The 25,398-nt window shown below is 43.7% G+C and overlaps 1 protein-coding gene and 1 long non-coding RNA gene across 2 annotated transcripts in view; one reads left to right on the plus strand and one right to left on the minus strand.

The window, feature by feature from the left end:
• The window catches only part of LOC141059795 (uncharacterized), a 94,435-nt gene extending 93,075 nt beyond the window's left edge, over positions 1–1,360 (plus strand). The window contains exon 3 of the long non-coding RNA XR_012222597.1: positions 1,009–1,360. This is a non-coding gene — a long non-coding RNA (uncharacterized lncRNA). The remainder of the gene's footprint in view (positions 1–1,008) is intronic.
• Positions 1–25,398, minus strand: part of NCS1 (neuronal calcium sensor 1) — a 169,062-nt gene that overhangs the window by 118,542 nt on the left and 25,122 nt on the right. The gene's annotated exons all lie outside the window — the stretch shown is intronic.

The following is a 25,398-nucleotide window of genomic DNA, read 5'->3' on the forward strand; positions in this document are numbered from 1 at the left end:
AGTCCACAATCGGATTAGAGGTGGGGACTTAGAACCTGTGCTTAGGAATAGGGAGGCGTGGTGGATGTTCAAATTAAACACCAGAATGCCACGAGGCTTGAATAAAAGAAAAGACACCATGCTCTTTTATTAGACTAGCACTTATCAACCCTTTCCTCTTTGAAATATCTATTTTATTACATTTATAATGAATCCTCATGTTCTGATTAAATATATATTAAAATATGTGGGAATATGGTAGTTTTTTGCAAGGTTTTTCATAGGGTATTTTTTGTGCATAGAACTGTATTTTCATGCCGTTTTTCGAATCTGCATGTTTAAAATATAAAAACTAAAATATTCGACAATTTTGTGTTGATCAGTTAATTAGGAAATACTTCATTTATTTGGGAAAGTCTATGATAATAATCTTTCTATATATGCATTAGAATGGTTTTTTTCAATGCGTGAAGGGGAAATATAATAACCGAATGCTCCCCCCCTTTTTTTTCCTTTTTTTTTTTTTTTTTGTGCAAATTGAAGTTTTCCATCTTTTTGGTTTGAGAAAGTTTATGATAACGAACGAATGTATCAGAACGGATTTTTATGATTGGTGTATGATGGGGAATAAAAGAATTAAATGTTTTTTTTGGCTGTGTATATAAATAAAAAAATCATATACACTGAAAAAAATTCTTTAGAACAGTGCAAATTGGAGTTTTCTATCTCCTCTTTAAACGAATATATTATGGCTGTGTGCACATTTGGTGCGCTAATTGAAATAGTCCCTGAAAAAATCTTTCTAATCTTGATTATTTTTTTTTTTTTTTTTTTAATATTTTTTCTTTGTATACATGTGTATACTAAAAAATGGTTTGTTGTGCTAAAATTAACACTGCACAAAAAAGAAATAAAAATTTGATATGTAATTGAAAACCACATGCATCTTGAAAAAATTGTATCTATGTGAATTTTACTGTTGTGAATGGTTGCAACATTGAGATCTGTTATGTTTCTCTTCTATTTCAGAAGTTTGCTTCATTTTTTCATGGATAGTAACAAGAGAATAATGAATAAAAATTAAGAAATAAAAAAAAGAAAATACTACTGAAGGCGATAATATTGTATCTTAATGAATCAAATTGTTATATTAAATTGTGATTGTTAGTTTTCTCTCTATTTGTTTTATATTTGTTTTAATTAATTATTTAACCGGTGTGTAGACCGGATAGAGTATATAAGATCTACCCATGGACAAAGCTGCGTATCATGATTAAGAGTGCTTAGCCACTCGAAACGCGTAGATCGATCGCATGCCTTGTAACTCATGCTGGCTTTTAAACCTCATTTCTATTGAGTGAATAAAGAATATTTTTCACTACATCGTGGAGCTGGACAAAGTTTTTTCTCATTGCCTGGGGACCCTGCTCCCTGAACTATGTAACCTTCTATAAGACCGACCTCTTCTGAAACACTCTGCACTGCTGAGGACCCTGATCTTTCCACTTGATGAATCTCAGTTCTTGACCTCCCAAAAGATCAGTATATTTCTCTACTTAAATACTCTGTGCTAATTGGAAATTACATACTGCTCATCCAGTGACCCCTACTTGATGTCAGTGGTACTCACTGAGGCTGTGCAGACTCCTCGCCTGACCCGCGGTGAACTCGGCAGCGTGAGAAAATGTTCAGAAACTTTCCCACGCTACTGAGCTCATCTCCGGTCAGGCTGGGAAGCTGCGCAGGTAGCTTTTCAATCATAGAATCGTAGCGTTGTAAGGGACCTCCTGGGCCATCTGGTCCAACCCCCTGCTCAAAGCAGGATTCTCTAAATCATCCCAGACAGATGTCTGTCCAGCCTCTGTTTGAAGACTTCTATTGAAGGAGAACTCACCACCTCTCGTGGTAGCCTGTTCCACTCATTGATCACTGTCAAAAAGTTTTTTCTTATATCTAATGTGTCTCCTACCATTCAGTTTCATCCCATTGCTTCTAGTCTTTCCTTGTGCAAATGAGAATAAAGATGATCCTTCTACAATGTGACAGCCCTTCAGATATTTGTAGACAGCTATCAAGTCTCCTCTCAGTCTTCTCTTCTGCAAGCTAAACATTCCCAAATCCTGCAACCTTTCCTCATAAGACATAGTTTGCAGACCGGTCACCATTCTGGTCGCTCTTTCCTGAAATTGCTCCAGTTTGTTGATGTCTTTTTTAAAATGTGGTGCCCAAAACTGGACACAATATTCCAGATGAGGTCTGACCAAAGAGGAGTAGAGGGAAATAATGACTTCACGTGATCTAGACTGTATGCTTCTGTTAATACATCCTAGAATTGCATTTGCCTTTTTTGCTGCTGCATCACACTGTTGACTCATATTTAGTCTGTGATCTATTAGTATACCCAAGTCTTTTTCACATGTGCTGTTGCTTAGCCCTATTCCTCCCATTCTGTATATGCTTTTTTCATTTTTATTGCCCAGATGTAGTACTTTGCATTTTTCCCTGTTAAAGGGAATCTGTCACCCCTTTTTTGAGATATCACATATAATGATATCATTCAATTGTGTGTCACATAAGGATTCTCTTAGTACTTTTGCTTCCCCCTGACCCCGCACCTTTCATGCATAAATACCTTTTTTATCTCGGTTCAGATGTATGTAAACGGCCGCTGTCCGGTCCACTGGGCGGGGCTTATTCACCTGCTCCACCCCTCCCTGTCTTGCTCTACACAAGAAGAAATGCATAGAGTAAGACAGGGAGGGGGAGGAGTTGAATAAGCCCCGCCCAGCGGACCGGACAGCGGCAATTTACATACATCTGAACCGATATAAAAAAGGTATTTATGCATGAAAGGTGCGGGGTCAGGGGGAAGCAAAAGTACTAAGAGAATCCTTATGTGACACACAATTGAATGATATCATTCTATGATATCTCAAAAAAGGGGTGACAGATTCCCTTTAAAAACCATTGTTTGTTGCTGCCCACTGCTCCAGTTTCTTTTTGAATCCTCTCTCTCTACTCTAGTATTAGCAATCCTTCCTAGCTTTGTGTCATCAGCAAATTTAATCAGTTTACCCTCAATTCCTTCATCTAAATCGTTGATAAAGATGTTGAACAATACAGGGCCCAGGACAGAGCCCTGTGGTACCCCACTTGAGACATTCTTCCAACTGGATGTGCAGCCATTTACGACCACTCTTTGGGTTCAATCACTAAGCCAGTTATGAATCCACCTAACAGTTGCCTTGTCTATTCCATACTTAGCCATTTTTTAATAAGGATTGTGTGAGATACTTTGTCAAATGCTTTGCTGAAGTCAAGATACACTATATCTACGGCATTTCCCTGATCCACCCAATAAATGATTCTGTCATAGAAGGAAATCAAGTTAGTCTGACATGACTTAATAGTTACAAACCCATGCTGGCTCTGTTTAATCACTTCTTTCTTGTCCAGGTACTTACATACATGTGGTTTAATAATTTGTTCAAAGATCTTTCCTGGTATAGAAGTTAGACTCACCGGCCTATAGTTGCCTGGGTCCACCTTCTTCCCCTTTTTGAAGATAGGAACATTTGCTCTTCTCCAGTCTTCTGGGACTTTTCCTGTTCTCCAAGAATTTTCAAAGATTATGGAGAGGGGTTCAACAATTTCTTCTGCTATCTCCTTCAGTACTCTGGGGTGTTTCATCTGGACCTGGAGACTTGAATTCATTTAGGTTAGCTAAGTGTTTTCTCACTATATTTCTGTTTATAGATATCCTAGATTCTTCTATTCCCTTAATAGGACAGTGAAGAACAGTTGATGTTACATTTCCTTTCTGAGAGAAAACAGATGCAAAATAGGAATTTAAAAGTTCAGCCTTCTCAACATCCTGTCTTACCATTTCATCGTTTTCATCCTGTAAAAATCCTATAGCATCTTTGACTTTTCTTTTACTTTTGACATATCCCCAAAATCCTTTATTATTGCTTTTGACATCTCTTGCAAGCCTCAATTCATTTTGAGCTTTTGCTAATCTGATTTTCGCCCTGCAGGTTCTGCAGACAGCATTATATTCTTCTTTAGATATGCCTCCCTCTTTCCATTTTATAAACATTTTTTTCTTCCTTTTTAGCATGTGCTTAAGTTTTGTGTTCATCCATCCAGGTTTCCTTAAATGCTTCCTATTCTTCCCTCTTTTCGAAACGGTTAACAATTGTGCTTTGAGAATTTCATTTTTCAAGATTTCCCATCCTTCCTGGACATTTTTCCCTTAAGGATATCCAGCCATTGGATCCCTCCAATTCGCTTTCTGAATCCCTTAAAATCTGTCTTTCTGAAATCTAACCTTGACGTCTGAGTCTTCACAGGTCTTCCTCCTCTAGTTATCCAAAATTCTAAAACAGCATAGTTGCTACCTCCTAGGGTCCCAGCCACTTTTACCTCCTCAACCATTTCCTCCCTGTTTATAAGGATTAGATCCAAGGTAGCAGTTCCCCTTGTTTTCTCCCCTACCTTTTGGAAGATAAAGTTGTCAGCAAGAGAGGATAAGAATTTCCTTGACCTGTTAGTTTTGCCTGAGAGAGATTCCCAACAAATGTCTGGATAGTTGAAATCTCCCATGACAACTATGTCATATTTTTTGGAGAACTTGGCCATTTGATGCATAAAGAGTTCATCCATATCTGCAGCTTGCACAGGCGGCCTGTAGTAAATGCCTACAATGGTGTCCTTTCCATTGTTCTGTCCTTGTATTCTTACCCAAACAGTTTCCACAGAACTCCCAATCTCTGAAGCTTCAATCTCTGTGCAGATATACGCGTTTCTAACATACAATGCGACACCTCCTCCTCGTTTATCAAGTCTGTTTCTTGCAAATAAGTTGTATCCTTCTAGCCATGTATTCCAATCATGTGTATCGTCCCACCGAGTTTCAGTGATTCCATTGACATCATATTTCTTTTCCTGCGTTAGTAGTTCCAGTTCTCCTTGTTTGTTGCCCATGCTTTGTGCATTAGTATAGAAACATTTTAGTTTGTGATTGGTTTCTCTTTCTCCAATATTTTTATTAATTAGATTCTTTTGTCTTTGTTCTTCCTTTCCACTTCTAATAGCAGAGTTCTCAATAGCATTTGTCAGGTGTATGGCTTTTTCTGGTCTTTTGCTTCCCTTCCCACATTGTTCTAGTTTAAAGCTCTCCTGATGAGTGTAGCAAGGCGACTTCCAAATACATGTTTTCCAGTCTTCGTAAGGTGCACCCCATCTCTAGCAAGTAGTCCATCGTATAGGTAATTCACTCCGTGATCCAGAAATCCAAATCCTTGCTGACGGCACCATCGACGTAGCCAGTTGTTCACCTGCAGAATCTTATTCCACCTCCTTGTTCCATGGCCATCCACTGGGAGGATGGAAGAGAAGACCACCTGCGCTCCCAGTTTTTTCACTTACCTAAGTTTTCAAAGTCTCTGCAGATGGTTTCCAGGTCGTTTCTTGTGGTGTCATTTGCCCTAACATGTATTAGCAGGAATGGGTAGTCATCTGTAGGTCTGAAGAGTCCTGATATCCTGTCAGACACATCTTTAATTTTTGCACCTGGAAGACAGCACATTTCTCTTGAGGTTATATCCGGTCTGCAGATAGCGGCCTCTGTTCCTCTCAACAGGGAATCCCCCATGACCACCACTCTCCGTTTCTTCTTCACAACATTTTTCTTTCTCCATCCAGGAGGACTCTGAGGGAGTACAAGGTTGCTGTTTGTGGGTAAAGTCTTATCCTGATGTATTTCTTCATCGTTCTCCTGCGTGAGAGCCTGGTACTGGTTCCTGAGCAGTATGGGTGCTGACTGCCTCCCGATCCTCCTGCTTCTCTGGGTCACATGTTTCCATTCCTCTGTTTCTTCAGGTGCATTTCGAATTTATTCTCTTTCTGTAACATGAAGAGATAATTCTGCTCTAAGAACTCTTCACCTTCCTTAATGATCTTCAATGTAGCTATCCTCTCTTCAAGATTTTGCAACTTTTCCTCCAACGGAACTTGTGGAGCCAATAAATAGGCTTCCACATTATTTAGTCATGATTTGTACGGCCGGTATCCATTACTTTATTTGTCCATTTTGCAAGCCAGCGAGAGAATCTCGCCATACGGATGTCACACGGATGCTTAGATGCAAGAAAATCGCATCCTCGCATTGCACACGGATGACATACGGATCACTGTTCAGGGAACATTTCTGCGATTCTTGTCTGAAAAACGGACCGATTTTTTTATACGTTGTCTGTCTCCAGCCTAACTCTCATCCTGCCACCTCCTATAAGTACATCCTGCTTCTTTCCTGAAACACTCTGTGCTTCTATAACCATTCTCCTCCGTGAATGTTACATCACAAGTGTTATCCTCCAACACCAAAAAGCTACAAACAAATGTCTACTTCACACTGAATAATGGGGGACGACTGCGGGCGAGAGACGCTGAAAATGGCAACTTATTAAACACCCTGAATTATGGAAGAGCCGAGAAGGCGAAGTGCACAGTCTGCTTTCATCTGCAGCCCAGGTGGAGAAGAAGCGATCATGAGGTGGAAAATGGGCTTAAAAGTGTCCAGAAAAATACTGCATATGTAACCCTGCGTAATGTGGAGGCACCCGGCATCTCCTGGGACCGGACCCCACTGCGCTCACAGCTGATGCTGTGATGAGGACTTTCCACTGGACGAGATCTGGGAGTCCTGCAATCACTACCCCAGCACTTCATAGCCATATTACCAGCCCCTAAGGTGTCGCTGGCAAGTTATGCTGCTGTTGTTTGCTGTCAAATCTAGGAATGGACACAAAATTGCACAGAAATAACTGCACAGTGTGAACGGGGCCAGTCCTAGAAATACTGTACAATGAGCGGTACTATAAGGCCTGGGAGAACCCACCACAATGGACATGTTGTCCTGCTCCTGGTGCTGCCTGAAACAGCGCCACGTTCAGGCTGTGTCTGGTATTGCAGCTCAACCCCATTGGCATGTATAGGTGTAAAATGTATTGTCCCGCATTGGCCATGGTGTGGTTTTGAGAAGACGGTGACCATTTTCTCTGGCGTTGAAATTTATTTTAAAAGGGGGTTTCATGTTTTCAGATATTAATGGGCTGTGCTTATACTAAGTGATCAGCATTTAGGCTGCGTTCACACTTTCAGTTTTTTCGCGTTGTCGTGGCGGTTTTTACCACGCGATTTTGCCGCGAAAACACAAAAAAAAGCATCCCATGCAATCCTATGGGATTCCCCAATGCTGTGCTAATGCTGCGGATTTTCCCTCGGCGGAATTGCATCACGGAAAAATACGCAGCATGGTCATTAATTTGTGGAATCGCAGCGATTCCGTCCATTCCGCATTGTTCTGCGTACTTTCCGCATGTGGCTGTGCCCACCATGCAAAAAGTAAGCAGAACATTTGCAGGTGGTACCCACGGTCCGGAGGAGAGGAGACTGTCCTCCTAGCTGTGGGTATCATATCCCTGTAAAAAATTAAAATTAAAAAATCGGGTTATATTCATCTTCCGATGTCCCGCGCAGCGTCCCCAGGCTTCAGCGATACACGCGGCAGCTCCCGTTCCCAGTAATGCATTGCGATGACCTTTGCTGACGTCGCGTCTCGCGATGCTGTAGTGGTCTCGCGAGACCGCGACGTCATCAAAGGTCATTGACGCAATGCATCACTGGGAACGGGAGCTGCCGGAGCATCGCGGAGGCCTGGGGACGCTGCGCGGGACGTTGGAAGGTGAATATAACACGATTTTTATTTTTTATTATTTTTAACATTAGATCTTTTTACTATTGATGCCGCATAGGCAGCCTCAATAGTAAAAAGTTGGTCACACTAGTCAAACACTAGTCAGTATCACACAGGAGAGCAGAAGCAGGCATCTGTACCCCCGTGCCTGGTCGTAGCCTTGATCCCTGTGAGCACAGTCATTACAACTCTGTTTTTTTCTGTTGGTAAACCAATAGTCTTACCAATGTGTGTTCCCCTCACCCTGTGTTGTCTGAGTGGTGTTCTACCCGTGGGGATCGAGTGCAGGCGTTCAGTGGGATGAGCCCTGGTTTATGCGGGCTCTCAAAAGACAGCCAGGCCAGCAGACAAGTGCACCCACTGACCCGTGTGTCTCTGTGGCGCCCCCAGGAGTATGGTCGCCACAGTGGCATTACCTTTCTCCTAGGGAGGGTGATGTCATGCTTGGAAGCAATGAAGGATCTCTCTGTCAGGTAAATCCAGCACACAGTACAGTTCCCACTCCAGGCCAGCAGAGGGGATCTGAACCCAAACTGCTGAGGAGCTGCTCTCTGTGGCCAGGAAAGGGAAGTTAGGGGAGTTCATGTGGAGAAGGCGAAGTGTATGGACGTGGGAGAGGTGAGCTGGAGGATTGAGCTGAAGTCAGGCTCACTTCTAGCTGTAGCGCATTCAGCGTCGGACTGGCCCACCGGGGAGCCAGAGGATTCTCCGGTGGGCCCTGGCACCTGCTGGCATACAGGGCCAGCAGTTGCCTAGGGCCCCCACTGCTCCAGGGGCCCCCAGCCAGTGCCACACAGCTGCTACGGGGGACCGTGCCAGCGGAGCAGCAGCAGGTGTCAGGAGGCAGGAGTCCCTGTCCCCGCTACTAAAGAGAAATGAATATTCACTGCGAAGCAGTGAATATCATTTCACTCTCAGTCTCCACTCCCCGGAGCCCTGCCCCCCAACCTAGGCAGCCAGCGCCGCCCTCAATTGCAGTGGAAGAGAGAGCGTCTCTCTCCCATCAGTCCGCTCTGCTCCTGACTCACAGCCGGTGCGCGATGACGTCACCTTCGTGCACCCGCTGTGTGTCTGGCAGATGGGACAGCTCCTGAGTCTGAAGCCGGCATCAGCGTGGGAGCGAGGAGGAGAGGTGAGTATTGTGTTTTTTTTTTTTTTTATATCTCTCTATCTATCTATTATCCATCTATCTATCTCTATATCTATCTATCTATCTATCTGTCTATCTCTATATCTGTCTATCTCTATATCTGTCTATCTATATATCTATCTCTATCTATCTCTATATCTATCTCAATATCTATCTATCTCTATATCATAGAATATAATGCTGCCCCCTCATAGGGTATAACACTAGATAGATAGATAGATAAATAGATAGATACGGGATAAATAGATCTATAGATAGATACAGTGGGGCAAAAAAGTAATTAGTCAGTCAGCAATAGTGCAAGTTCCACCACTTAAAAAGATGAGAGGCGTCTGTAGTTTACATCATAGGTAGACCTCAACTATGGGAGACAAACTGAGAAAAGAAAATCACATTGTCTGTTTTTTTTTCATTTTATTTGCATATTATGGTGGAAAATAAGTATTTGGTCAGAAACAAAATTTCATCTCAATACTTTGTGATATATCCTTTGTTGGCAATGACAGAGGTCAAACGTTTTCTGTAAGTCTTCACAAAGTTGCCACACACTGTTGTTGGTATGTTGGCCCATTCCTCCATGCAGATCTCCTCTAGAGCAGTGATGTTTTTGGCTTTTCGCTTGGCAACACAGACTTTCAACTCCCTCCAAAGGTTTTCTATAGGGTTGAGATCTGGAGACTGGCTAGGCCACTCCAGGACCTTGAAATGCTTCTTACGAAGCCACTCCTTCGTTGCCCTGGCGGTGTGCTTTGGATCATTGTCATGTTGAAAGACCCAGCCACGTTTCATCTTCAATGCCCTTGCTGATGGAAGGAGGTTTTCACTCAAAATCTCACGATACATGGCCCCATTCATTCTTTCATGTACCCGGATCAGTCGTCCTGGCCCCATTGCAGAGAAACAGCCCCAAAGCATGATGTTTCCACCACCATGCTTTACAGTAGGTATGGTGTTTGATGGATGCAACTCAGTATTCTTTTTCCTCCAAACACGACAAGTTGTGTTTCTACCAAACAGTTCCAGTTTGGTTTCATCAGACCATAGGACATTCTCCCAAAACTCCTCTGGATCATCCAAATGCTCTCTAGCAAACTTCAGATGGGCCCGGACATGTACAGGCTTAAGCAGTGGGACACGTCTGGCACTGCAGGATCTGAGTCCATGTTGGCGTAGTGTGTTACTTATGGTAGGCCTTGTTACATTGGTCCCAGCTCTCTGCAGTTTATTCAATAGGTCCCCCCGCGTGGTTCTGGGATTTTTGCTCACCGTTCTTGTGATCATTCTGACCCCACGGGGTGGGATTTTGCGTGAAGCACCAGATCGAGGGAGATTATCAGTGGTCTTGTATGTCTTCCATTTTCTAATTATTGCTCCCACAGTTGATTTCTTCACTCCAAGCTGGTTGGCTATTGCAGATTCAGTCTTCCCAGCCTGGTGCAGGGCTACAATTTTGTTTCTGGTGTCCTTTGACAGCTCTTTGGTCTTCACCATAGTGGAGTTTGGAGTCAGACTGTTTGAGGGTGTGCATAGGTGTCTTTTTATACTGATAACAAGTTTAAACAGGTGCCATTACTACAGGTAATGAGTGGAGGAAAGAGGAGACTCTTAAAGAAGAAGTTACAGGTCTGTGAGAGCCAGAAATCTTGATTGCTTGTTTCTGACCAAATACTTATTTTCCACCATAATATGCAAATAAAATGAAAAAAAAACAGACAATGTGATTTTCTGGATTTTTTTTTCTCAGTTTGTCTCCCATAGTTGAGGTCTACCTATGATGTAAATTACAGACGCCTCTCATCTTTTTAAGTGGTGGAACTTGCACTATTGCTGACTGACTAAATACTTTTTTGCCCCACTGTAGATAGATAGATAATGGATAAATAGATAGATATATAGAAATAAATAGCTAGAGATAGAGATAGATAGGTAGATAGATCGATGGATAGATATAAAGATAATAGATAGAGATATAGATAGCTAGAGATAGATATAGAGACAGATAGATATAGAGATATAGAAAGCTATAGATAGATATAGAGATAGATAGATAGAGGGTAAATAGTTAGATCTATGGATAGATGATAGATAGATCGATAGATAGATAGATAGATATAAAGATAATATATAGATAGATATAGATAGCTATAGATAGATATAGAGATAGATAGACTATATCTCTATATCTCTATATCTCTCTCTATATCTATCTATCTCTATCTTTATATCTATCTCTATCTATCTCTATATCTATCTGTCTCTATCTTACATATAGAGATAGATATAGAAATAGATCGAGAGATATAGAGATAGATATAGGGATAGATAGATACAGAGAATAGATACAGAGATAGACAGAGATAGATATAGATAAATATAGTCTATCTATCTCTATATCTATCTATAGCTATCTATATATATTATCTTTATATCTATCTATCGATCTATCATCTATCCATAGATCTAACTATTTACCCTCTATCTATCTATCTCTATATCTCTATCTATTATCTTTATATCTATCTACCTATCTATATCTATCTATCTCTATCTATCTATATCTATATATCTATCTATTTATCCATTATCTATCTTCTATCTATCTATAGATCTATTTATCTCGTATCTATCTATCTATCTAGTGTTATACCCTATGAGGGGGCAGCATTATATTCTATGAGGAGGTACATTATACCCTATGAGGGGGCAGCATTATATTCTATGAGGAGGTACATTATACCCTATGAGGGGGCAGCGTTATAACCTATGAGGGGGTGCGCTATACCCTATGTGGGGGTGCATTATATCCTATGAGGGGGGGAAGCATTATACCCTATGAGGGGGCAGTGTTATATCCTATGAGGGGGGGGGAAGCATTATACCCTATGAGGGGGCAGTGTTATACCCTATGAGGGGGGCAGTATTATACCCTATGAGGGGGCAGCATTATACCCTATGAGGGGGTGCAATATACCCTATGAGGGGGCTACATTATATTCTATGAGATGGCTGCATTATATTCTATACTATATGTGGGGGCTGCTTTATAGTCTATGAGGGGGCTACCCCAACTCCTGCTACATAATTAAGACGTGTACTACCTTATATTATACCCTGATATTAGCGCGTTTTACCACACAATTGGTGTTCTTGTATTTCTTTCTATGTAGCTACATAGTGGGCCCCAAGAATGATTTTCTCTGATGGGCCCAAGGTGCTCCAGTCCGACGCTGAGCACATTGTCAGGAGTCCGGTATCCGAGGTTGTATGGATGCTGATGGTCCTGCAGCAAAAAAACGGAGGAACAAGAGGCTCTGTTCCCAACTAAGACTCGGAGGCACAGTAGCAACATGTGTGAGCCAGAAAGAGGAGGCTACGGCTGCCTGCCATACGAGGGGAGTTCTAAAAGTGAGCAAGCAAGAGGAACTTCAGTGTAACTCAGAACTGCAAGTGCCTCAGATAAGCGCTAGGATGGAGACTACCCAACCCATCTGCATAGAGAGATTCCTAAGTTGCTTCCAGGCTGATTAACTCCTGTTCCATCTGTAATCTGGATTCTGGACTGCACTTACAAAGCAAAGCAAAGTAAAGGTAAAGGAAACTGCACCCTGTTGTGTCATTGCCTTCTTCCTGCAACCCCTTCAGCACTGCTACATCTCTGTGCCTAACACTACACCCTCTTCCTCAACACCTATTACTACTGCCCTGGGACTTCAGCTCTACCTGTGGGGAGCTATCACATCTTTGCTGCCTTATACCATCTGTCCCAGAGGATCTGCACCACAGCGCCGGCTTAACCCCTTCATTGCCAAGCACCACAGGTGGCTTCACGTATCATCTACCTATAAACTTTATTCAGCTACGTTTCACCCCTTCTGAATGGACGCCCAGGGCTACGGACCGGGTCACCGCCACTGTGACACATCCGTCTGAGACACCGGCCCGGTACCGAGTAACCCCACATCCCTGGGGGCGATCCATCTCTATAGTGATGTGCCAGAGCAGCGCCGCTCTCCCATTGATTTCAGTGGCAGTGAATCTGGCGCCTGCACTTCCTTCCCTGTCCACTTATGACTCCCAAGAGTAAGAGTGAACAGATCCTACGTAGTTATGTATCATACACATATACTGCAGGTGTAAGCAGGCATAGGATGAAAGAAAATGCAGAATGGAATTGATTAAGGGTCTCTAGGCCCATACACACCACACCGAGAGTGGAATTATTTTTAGCCAGTGGACTGACAGCTCGTAAGAACAGAATCTGTCCTCTGGGACTAGGTATGAGTGACCTGAACCTGTAGAACCCGGAGAAGTAAGCTGGACCCAGAGACCTGTGGTGAAATCCATTCTGCATTTTCTTTGCTGCTTGTGTTGTGCTGTATTGCATTTCAATGGAGCCCATGGAAGTCACCGGGCTTTCCTTGTTGACATTTCACATGTTCCTTCCAATGCTTCCCCACCCCCATTGTTTCCAATCGGCAATCCTGTCATTCCTTTTGGTACAACCCCAGTGAACAATGGCTTTCCTGCTGTGCCAGCCAATTGTGTTTTGGTTAGTTAAAGCATGTAGTTTAATAGATCTATCCCCATATTTTTTAATTTCTTTTCAATAAAAGTGTATTTTGAGTTCATCTAAAGTATTCCAGCCAGAGGAACAACAAAGTTATGATTTACTTGGGGTTTGAATATCTTGCATTTCATACTATCAACGCAGTGGTGACTTGGAAATGCCGACTATATCGCTCTTCAAAGTGCCATTCAATTCTCAAAACAAAAGATGACAACGTAGTTCAAGAACCAACAGAACATTATCATGACTCCTGCCCTCAAAAAGCAGAAGCAAATGTGCTGCAGAGCATCTCACCTAGAATTGTATATTATTCTCCTGCCTGCAGAGCATCTCACCTATACCTGTATACTATCCCCCTGTCCTGCAGAGCATTTAACCTATAATTCTATACTATTCTATGTCCTGCAGAGCATCTCACCTATAATTCTATACTGTGTCCTGAAGAGCATCTCACCTATACCTGTATACTATCCCCATGTCCTGCAGAGCATTTAACCTATAATTCTATACTATTCTCCTGCCTGCAGAGCATCTCACCTAGATTTCTATATTATTCTCCTGCCTGCAGAGCATCTCACCTAGATTTCTATATTATTCTCCTGCCTGCAGAGCATCTCACCTAGATTTCTATATTATTCTCCTGCCCTGCAGAGCATCTCTCCTATACCTGTATACTATCCCCCTGTCCTGCAGAGAAATTAACCTATAATTCTATACTATTCTCCTGCCTGCAGAGCATCTCACCTAGAATTCTATATTATTCTCCTGCCTGCAGAGCATCTTACCTATACCTGTATACTATCCCCCTGTCCTGCGGAGAATTTAACCTATAATTCTATACTATTCTATGTACTGCAGAGCATCTCACCTATAATTGTATATTATTCTCCTTCCCTGCAGAGCATCTCACCTATACCTGTATACTATCCCCCTGTCCTGCAGAGCAATTAACCTATAATTCTACACTATTCTCCTGCCTGCAGAGCATCTCACCTAGAATTCTATATTATTCTCCTGCCCTGCAGAGTATCTCACCTATACCTGTATACTATCCCCCTGTCCTGCAGAGCATTTAACCTATAATTCTATACTATTCTATGTCCTGCAGAGCATCTCACCTATAATTGTATATTATTCTCCTGCCCTGCAGAGCATCTCACCTATACCTGTATACTATCCCCCGTCCTGCAGAGCATTTAACCTATAATTCTACACTATTCTATGTCCTGCAGAGCATCTCACCTATAATTGTATATTATTCTCCTGACCTGCAGAGCATCTCACCTATACTTGTATACTATCCCCCTGTCCTGCAGAGCATTTAACCTATAATTCTACACTATTCTATGTCCTGCAGAGCATCTCACTTATAATTCTATATTATTCTCCTGCCCTGTAGAGCATCTCATCTATACCTGTATACTATCCCCCTGTCCTGCAGAGCATTTAACCTATAATTCTATACTATTCTATGTACTGCAGAGCATCTCACCTATAATTGTATATTATTCTCCTGCCCTGCTGAGCATCTCACCTATACCTGTATACTATCCCCCTATCCTGCAGTGCATTTAACCTATAATTCTATACTATTCTATGTCCTGCAGAGCATCTCACCTAGAATTCTATACTATTCTCTGTCATGCAGAGCATCTCACTTATAATTCTAGATTATTCTTCTGGCCAGCAGAGCATCTCACGTATACTTGCATACTATCCCTCTGTCCTGCAGAGCATTTAACCTGAATGAAAAACCAACTGAGAATGGTGAAACACCTGGCAGGAGCCGTGAATATGAAATAAATGTGAAAAGGATAAAATTGCTAGATAAAATAGCCTTTATTATTAGAATGGCACAACAAGAATAAAGATAGTGCATAAAAAGGCAATTTAATACCGCTATAATAAATTGAGCATATATATATATAACCATAAATAAAAACAAAATTAATATAATGAACCAAATAACAATATGCTCATATCATATATGCCCAAGCACCTCGGGCCCAATTCAAAAGTCCTTATGTAATTTACCCCAAAATATGGCTTAAAAGATAAAAAAAAAAAAATGTGCAAAATAGTGCCCTGACCAAGGTAATCTTCCGAAACGCGCGTCGGGGCGCGTTCCAGAGGCACACCGCGTTACCCACCCTCACAGGTATTACGGGCCTATTATTAACCCTATGGTTTAAACCTTTTAGTCCACATGTTCAGCGGTTGTTTAGCACATCTTAAGTGCACTGAATTATATATTGCACATTTATTTCTTGGATCTTTTTACACTGCCGCAGTTTGTATATTTGCAGCACTACTTTTGCACTTTTGCACAATTTGCAATTTTGCACATCTTCGGAGCAATTACTTTTTGCATTACTTTGCACATTTTTTTTTTTACACTTTTTTTATTTTTTTATCTTTTTAAGCCAAATTTTTGGGTAAATTACATAGGGACTTTTGAATTGGGCCTGAGGTGCTTGGGCATATATGATATAAGAGCATATTGTTATTTGGTTCATTATATTAATTTTGTTTTATTTTATTTATGGTTATATATAAAATTATAAACATATGCTCAATTTATTATAGCGGTATTAAATTGCCTTTTTATGCACTATCTTTATTCTTGTTGTTGTGCCATTCTAATAATAAAGGCTATTTTATCTAGCAATTTTATCCTTTTCAGATTTATTTCATATTCACGGCTCCTGCCAGGTGTTTCTTTCACCATTCTCAGTTGGTTTTTCATTGTGTACCGGATGGTCTGCCATCTAACTATCTGGGAAAGGGCACAATTTTTCACATAGATGAATATTATATTGACTCATTGAGTCTAATTGTTTTATTTAAAGTGAGCTCTCCCAGTTAATTTAGAGCATTTAATCTATAGATCTATGCTACTCTCTGTCTTGTAGAGCATCTTACCTATAACTTGCTACTGTTTTCCTGTGGGCATTCATGTCTGTGGGCAATTTTCTGTGGGCATTTTTCACATATCATGTGATCATCCTCACCTTGCACCTCAAATATCATAGATCTGAAACTTTGTGATGATGCAAATGGCAATTTTCCGTGTGGGCCATTTTCTGGTCACCCTAGTTGTACACTAGGTTTTTGTGCCAAATTTCAGTAGCTGCTCCCCTAGTGTTAACAAGTGGAAATGTAACATTTGTAAAAAAATATTTTTCATATTTTACAAAATTAAAAACAAATGATAATATTTTTTAAGAAAATGTAGACATTAATGATTTACATTTTTTCAATTGCTGAAAAAATTTTTTTGGATGGCACCTTCCCTTTAAGCTTCACCTGCTGCTTTGTTCACACAGTGCAGAGACCAGCTTTGCATCTTCTGATATCGGGCAAGTACCGTAAGTGAGCACATGGCTCCCGTCCAGCAGGAGATTTATGTTTGGATTGTTGTATTTTGTCATTAAGAGGGGGAATTTATCTAAATCACCAGGGGATCAATGCACAAGAGGCGTTCATAACCTGTGGCAAAGTGCACTCAAATGCTGGCCTGCCAATACAGCATATACAGCGCCAGGCCAAAAAGTATGTCCTCTCCTGTTCAGAAAAGCCACACCCGATGCACACAGCTCTGCAGCCTCCAGGGCTAAGGCCACATGCACACATCCAGTATTTGGTGAGTTTTATACCCCAGAATTTGTAAGCCAAAACCAGGAGTGGATGAAAAATGCAGAAGTGGTGCAAATGTTTCTATTATGCTTTCCCTCTGACAGTTCCACTCCTGGTTTTGGCTTACAAATGCTGGGGTAAAAATCTCACCAAATACTCAATGTGTGCACATGGCCTTATGCTGAAGAACGGAGAGCCGGAATATGTCTTGGGGCTCATACTCACTTGCGAGAGACTCGCACGAGAATCATGCGAGTCTCTCACATGAAAACCTGGCACTACCGCCGGCACTCGGACCGGAGCGTGCGCCTGCATAGAAATACATGTAAGCCGCATGCTCCGGCCCGAGTGCCGGCAGCAGTGGCAGGTTTATCATGCGAGAGACTCATACGAGAATCGTGCGAGTCTCTCGCAAGTGAGTATGAGCCCTAATAAGAAGGCAATCTTGCCTTCCTCGGCCTCACAGAAACCTGGCTGACACCCTCTGACACCGCCTCCCCTGCTGCGCTGTGTTACGGTGGCCTCCACTTCACCCACACTCCACGCCCTGGCAATAGACATTGTGGAGGAGTGGGTCTTCTCCTTTCTCCCAACTGCACCTTTAATCCAATCCCACCTCTTCCCTCCCTTATCCTCCCCTCTTTTGAAGTCCACTCTGTCCGCATCTACTCTCCCTCCAACCTCCAAGTGGCCGTCATATACCTACCTCCAGGCCCGACCACTGCCTTCATTGACCAATTCTCTACCTGGCTTCTTCATTTTCTTTCAGCTGACATCCCCACTGTCATCATGGGTAACTTCAACATCCCCACTGATACCCTTCAGTCAGCAGCCTCCAAACTCCTGTCCCTTACTTCATCCTTTGGACTTACTCAGTGGTCCTCCTCAGCCACCCACACAGACGGGCACACATTAGACCTGGTCTTCACCCGCCTCTGCTCTCTTTCTAACTTCACCACCTCCCCTTTATCTGACCACCATCTACTCACTTTCTCATCCCTGTCCTCCTCACCTGTCACCCATGTCAGGCGACACGTGCAACCCCGAAGAAACCTTGCACACCTAAACACCCACACGCTCTCTGACTAGTCTACCACTGGCATCCATATCCTCACTCCACGACACAGACACTGCCACTTCTTTCTACAATGCCGCTCTCGCATCAGCTATTGACGCGGTTGCCCCTCTCGTTCATGGCAGAATGCGACGTATCAACAGACAACCATGGCACAATAACACCACTAAAAAGCTCCGGCAAGTGTCTAGGATTGCAGAGCGGCACTGGAAGAAAACAAATTCGCAAGACGACTTCACCGCATTCAAACAGGCAACACTCGCTTTCAAATCTGCCCTCACCTCTGCTAAACAGGCCTACTTCACAACCCTCGTATCTTCCCTATCTTACAACCCCAAACAGTTATTCAAAACTTTTAACTCCCTCCTCCGCCCACCACTGTCCCCTCCATCCTCCCTCATCTCTGCCGAGGACTTTGCCACACACTTCAAAAATAAGATTGGCCAAACAAGGCAAGTCTTCATTGTTCAACCACCACAACCACTTTGTATACCAGACCAATGCCCAAACCCCATAACCTCACTCTCCAACATCACTGAAGGGGAGCTTAATTGTCTCTTCTCCAAATCGCACCTCACAACCTGTGCACTTGACCCCATTCCATCCCACCTCCTCACCAATCTCACCACCACACTTATCCCATCCCTAACCCACCTCTTCAACCTATCACTAACGTCTGGTACCTTCCCTTCTGCTTTCAAACATGCCACAATCACGCCTATCCTTAAAAAGCCAACCCTCGACCCAACCGCTATGTCCAGCTATCGCCCAATATCGTTGCTGCCATTCGCTTCCAAACTCCAGGAGTAGCACGTCCATGCTGAACTTTCCTCCCACCTATCATCTAACTTGCTCTTTGACAATCTACAATCTGGTTTCCGCCCCCATCACTCCACTGAGAAAGCCCTGACCAAAATTACTAACAACCTACAGCCAAATCAAATGGACAATACGCTATACTCCTGCTTCTAGATCTGTCCTCTCCATTCAACACAGTTGACCACTGCCTCCTACTACAGATCCTCTCCTCCTTCGGCATCAAAGACCTCGCCCTATCCTGGATATCCTCGTACCTTTCCAACCGCACATTCAGCGTCTCCCACTCCCACACCCCCTCCTCATCCCACCCTCTGTTGGAGTCCCCCAAGGCTCTGTTTTAGGACCCCTACTCTTCACAATCTATACACTTGGTCTGGGGCAACTCATAAAGTCCCACAGATTCCAGTACCACCTTTATGCTGATGACCCTCAGATCTACCTCTCTGGCCCAGACGTCACCTCTCTGCTGTCCAGAATCCCAGAGTGTCTATCAGCCATATCCTCCTCCTTCTCCTCTCGCCTCCTCAAGCTCAATATGGACAAATCTGAACTCATCATCTTTCCTCCATCTCACAGATCTTCCTTACCCGACCTAGCTATAACAATTAATGACATCACGCTTTCCCCAGTACCGGAAGTCCGCTGCCTCGGAGTAACCTTTGACTCTGCCCTGTCCTACAAACCGCACATCCAAGCTCTTTCTACCTCCTGTCCCCTCCAGCTCAAAAATATTTCCAGAATCCGTCCTTTCCTCAACCCACAATCTACTAAAATGCTTGTGCATGCCCTCATCATCTCCCGCCTCGACTACTGCAACATCCTTTTCTGTGGTCTCCCTGCTAACACCCTCGCACCTCTCCAGTCCATCCTTAACTCTGCTGCCCGATTAATTCATCTCTCTCATCGCTACTCCTCCGCTTCTCCCCTCTGAAAATCTCTTCAGTGGCTCCCATTCCCTCAGCGTATCCAGTTCAAATTACTAATACTGACCTACAAGGCCATCTATAACCTGTCTCCCCCATATGTCTCTATGTCTCTGAACTTATCTCCCGATACCTTCCCTCGCGTAATCTCTGGTCCTCCAAAGACCTCCTTCTCTCCTCCACACTTATTCGCTCCTCATCCAACCGCCTCCAAGACTTCTCCTGAATTGCCCCTGTCCTCTGGAATTCTTTGCCCCAAAAAGTCCGACTATCAACCACATTTGGATCCTTCAGACGGAACCTAAAAACCCACCTCTTCAAGAAAGCCTACAGCCTGCAATGACCCCGCTACCTCCTTCTCTCTCACCACTACCGGAGATATCACCTCAACCAACACCGGAACTGCTGCAACCCACCAACCTACTGTCTCCTTCCCCACCACCCTGTAGCATGTAAGCCCGAAAGGGCAGGGTCCTCTCCCCTCTGTATCAGTCTGTCATTGTCTGACACTGAGTGTCCTCACATCAGTACCTGAACCCCAAAGCCTAACCTTTAACCTAGACCTATTCACCTGCCATCACCCTGAGTGTCCTCACTTCAGCCCCTGCACCACAAAGCTATCCTTAAGCCCAAACCAACTGACCCACCACCATCCTGAAAGTCCTCACCTCAACACCTGCACCCTGGAGCCTAATCCCAAACCAACTCACCTGCCATCACTCTGAGTGTCACCTCAGTCCCTGCACCCCAGAGCCTAACCCTGAACCCACCACCATAAGTGCCCTCACCTCAGACCCTGAACCCAGACCTACTCACCTGCCATCATCGAGTGTCCTCACCTCAGCCCCTGCACCCTAGAGCCTAACTCCAAACCAACTCATCCACCTCCACCTTGAGTGTCCTCACCTCAGCCCCTGCACCCCAGAGCCTAACCCCAAACCAACTCACCTTCCATCACCCTGAGTGTCGTCACCTCAGTCCTTGTACCCCAGAACCTAACCTCGAACCCAAACCAACTCACCTGCCACCACGGTACGTGGCCTCACATAATTTCCTACACCCCAATGCTAACCCTGAATCCAGACCTACTCATCTGCCATCACCGAGTGTACTCGCCTTAGTCCCTGCACCCCAGAGCCTAACCTCGAGCCCAAATCAACTCACCCACCACCATCCTGAGAGTCCTCACCTCAAACTCCTGCACCCCGGAGCCTAACCCCAAATCCAAACCAACTCACCTGCCATCACCCTGAGTGTCCTCACCTCAGTCCCTGCACCCTAGAGCCTAACCCCGAACCTAAACCAATTCACTCGCCACCACCATGAGTGTCCTCACATCAGTCCGTGCACCCCAAAGCCTAACCCTCAACCCCGACCTAATCATCCACCACCACCCTGAGTGTCCTCGGCTCAGCCCCTGCACTTTAGAGCCTAACCCCAAACCCAAACCAACTCACCCGCCACATCTGAGTGTCCTCACCTCAGCCCCTGCACCCCAGAGCCTAACCCCGAACCCAGACCAACTCACCCGCCACCACCGAGTGTCACTTCAGCCCCTGCATCCCAGGGCATAACCCCGAACCCAGATTAACTCACCCACCATTACTCAGTGTCTTCAGCTCAGTCCCTGCACCCCAGAGCCTAACCCAAACCAACTCACCCGCCATGACCCTGAGAGTCCTCACCTCAGCCCCTGCATCTCAAACGCTAACTACAAACCCAGGCCAACTCACCTGCCATCACCCTGAGTGACATCGCCTCAGCCCCTGCACCCCAGAGCCTGACCCTGAACTCATATAACCTCACGCACCACCACCCTGAGTGTCCCCTCATCAACCTCTGCACCCCAGAGCCTGGCCCTGAACAAAGACCACCTCACCCACCACCACCCTGAGTGTCCCCTTCTCAACCCCTGCACCTCAGAGCTTGACCCTGACCAACACACCTACCATTACCTAAAGTGTCCCCTCCTCAGCCCCTGCATCACTGGAGCTGACAATCTTACTTGCATATCATTCTATTTTTGGGCTGTCATGGCCATCACCATCCCATTGACCAGATCTAGACAAAATGCGGCCCATGTGCCGGAATGAAGCCACGTCATATGGTATATAGGAGGGCTGGGTGTGGGCTCATACTGTATATAGGGGGTTATGTAGGGTTCATACTGTATATAATGGGCTATGTGGGAGCTCATACTGTATATAGGGGGCTATGTCAGGTCACATACTGTAAGTAGAGAGGCTATGTGAGGTCTCACAATGTATTAAGGTGGCTATATGAGGATTCGTACTGTATATAGGGGGCTACGTGGGACTCATACTATATATAGAGGGTTATATGAGGGCACATACTGTACATTGAGAGGTTATGTGGGGTCTCACACTATAGGGGGCTATATGGGGGCTCCTACTGTATATAAGTGGCTGTGTGGACTTATACTGTATATAGGAGTGCTGTGTGTGGGCTCATACTGTATATAGAGGGCTGTGTGTGGGATAATATGGTGCAGTCCTGCTCATCGTTATTGGCACTCATGAAGTTTAAGTACATAATGTGGAAAATCTGAAAAAAAAATGAATCAAGTGAAACAGTTTTTTTTGTTTAAAGCACTTGTGGTAAATACAAAAGAGCAGATGATAAACAATAATTTAAAACAAAAAACAATGGGAGTGAAAAATAGAAAAACCTAAAGCTTGCTGTGACACTGGTATTGGCACCCTTTACATTAAATTAGTATGGAAAAATATTTTGATTCACCTGTGGTAAATCACAAATGAGAATCACCTGAGATTAATTTTCGGTGCTCATGTGACACGAATTAGCCTACGAATTATTACTTCAATGTTTTAAAAATCCACATGGTAGGCCTTGTTTCTTTGTCACAATTGTGAAGAAAAAGGCGTTATCTGAGGACATAAGAACTGCTATTATTAGCAAACACAAACTTCCAAAGGGCATAAGGCCATCTGCAGAAACCTTGGCATATCAGTATCAACAGAGCACAATGTTATTAAGAAGTTTGCCAAGCATGGTACTGACAAGAACCTTCCTGGACATGGGGAAAAGATCACCTCAAACATCCAAAGAGCTGAAAGCCCACCTGGAACAGTCTGGGGTCATGGTTTCAACAAGTACCATACGCTGCACACCAAACCAAGCAGAGCCTTATGGGTGAAGGCCAAGGAAGAAACCGTTGCTGAAGAAAAGACCTAAAAATGAACAACTGATCTTTGCCAAAGTGTGCCTTGACAAACTACAGTGTTTCTGCGAAAATGTTCGGTGGACAGAGGAAACAAAAATAGAGCTTTTTGCCAATGCAAAGCAACAGTTTGTTTACAGATGGCGCAATGAAGCTAATAAGAAAAAGAACACCCTACCAACAGTTAAACATGGTGGAGGATCCATAATGCTGTGGGGTTGCTTTATGCATCTGGTACTGGAGGCTTTGACCATATCACAGGAATCATTAAATCAGAGAATTATCAAGAGATTTTAGAGCAAAATGGCCTTCCCAGTGTAAGAAAACTTTGAGTCGAAGATCATCCTCCAGCAAGTCAATGACTCAAAGCACACATCCAAAAGTACACAGGAATGGTTGAAAAAGAAAAAATGGACAGTTTTAAAATTGCCAGCAATGAGTCCTGGCCTTAATACCATTGAAAATCTTTGGGGTGAGCTGAAATCTGTCATTGGTAAAAAGAACCCTGAAAACATTCAAACGCTTGAACAAACTGCAAAGGAAGAGTGGGAGAAAATACCAGCTGAGAAGTGCAAGAAAATTAAAGATGGCTGCAAGAAACATTTGGAATCTGTCAGCAATGCCAAAGGGTGTGCAACCAAGTATTAATTAGGGGTGCCTTTATGTCTGCACATGCTGTTTATTCTGTTTCTTCTTTGAAATTGCAACATGTAATTTAAAAAACAATGTTTTATTGTTGTATTACTTTGGACCACTAATTAAGAAATCCTGAGGATATAACTTTGGTACATTTCCATTTATTTCTGAAAATATTGTACAGTCTATGAAAAACATGAAGGTGCCAATAACGATGAGCAGGACTGTATACGCGAGGGCTGTGTGTGGGCTCATACGGTACTTAAGGGGGCTGTGTGCAGGTTCATACATTATGTATGAGGGCAGTGTGAGGTCTCATACATTATATAGAGGTCTATCTACTTGCTCATAGTGTATATAGGACAGTGGTGGCAAATCTATGGCACGCGTCATCTCCTCAAAACTAGTGCCACCACCACTCCCCTCAGCCCGCTCGTAATCTCCCGGATCCTCATCACTAGTGCCGACACCGCAGCCACTCTCCTCTGCTCCTAACTTTCCCATCAGTCTGCGCACGTGCTGAGGACATGAATCTCGCGTGGGGTGAGAAGAGTGGCAGCGGCGCTATTGCTGAGATGGCGCGCGTGCCCACAGGTAGGACTGATAGATGAAGAGACCAGATCAGTGTTGGAATGGGCAGAGGCAAGTAGTTTTTTTTCTAATGCAAGGCCATTATACAGTATGGAGCAGTATATGGGGCCATTATACTGTATGCATCATCATGTGGGGCCATTATACTGTGTGCAGCATCATGTGGGGCCATTACACTGTATGCAGCATCACGTGGGGCCATTATACTGTATGCATCATCACGTGTGGCCATTATACAGTATGGAGCACTGTGTGGCCGTTATACAGTATGAAGTATATGTGGGCATTATACAGTATGGAGCATCATATGGGGCCATTATACAGTATACATCATCATGTGGGGCCATTATACTGTATGCAGCATCATGTGGGGCCATTACATTACACTGTATGCAGCATTATGTGGGGCCATTATACTGTATGCAGCATCACGTGGGGCCATTATATTGTATGCATCATCACGTGTGGCCATTATACAGTATGGATCATCATCATATGGGGCCATTATACTGCATGCAGCATCATGTGGGGCCATTATACAGTATGGAGCATAAGTGCCCATTATACAGTATGGAGCATTGTGTGGCCATTATACAGTATGCAGCATCATATGGGGCCATTATACAGTATGCAGCATCATGTGGGGTGATCATACAATATGGAGCATCATATGGGGCCATTATACTGAAAGCAACATCATGTGGGGCCATTATACAGTATGGAGCATTATGTGGGGCCATTATACAGTATGCAGCATCATATGTCTCAATTTTATTTTTGAATAAAAATCTTCTCCATTCTCAAGAACAGACCTCCATAGCAATCGGTGGCTAGTATCTTAGGCTTGGAATGCAGGGCTTACAAGCTCTTTGCTATAGCGTGCTAATGTAGGAGTGGCAGCACAGTACTGCTTAATGAGTGTGCCTCTGACTGTGGAGCACCATAGACAAAAGCTAATAAAATACGGACAGTGATGTACTAATTCGGATGCCCTGCTGTCCAATGGTCCTTATAGGGGAAGGTATCTACGGCCACACCTACAGGGGTTAAATCCAGGTGCC

The sequence above is a fragment of the Dendrobates tinctorius genome, unplaced genomic scaffold (assembly GCF_039654945.1).
Source record: "Dendrobates tinctorius isolate UK_male_01 unplaced genomic scaffold, ASM3965494v1 ptg000231l, whole genome shotgun sequence".
Taxonomy (NCBI): Eukaryota; Metazoa; Chordata; class Amphibia; order Anura; family Dendrobatidae; genus Dendrobates; species Dendrobates tinctorius.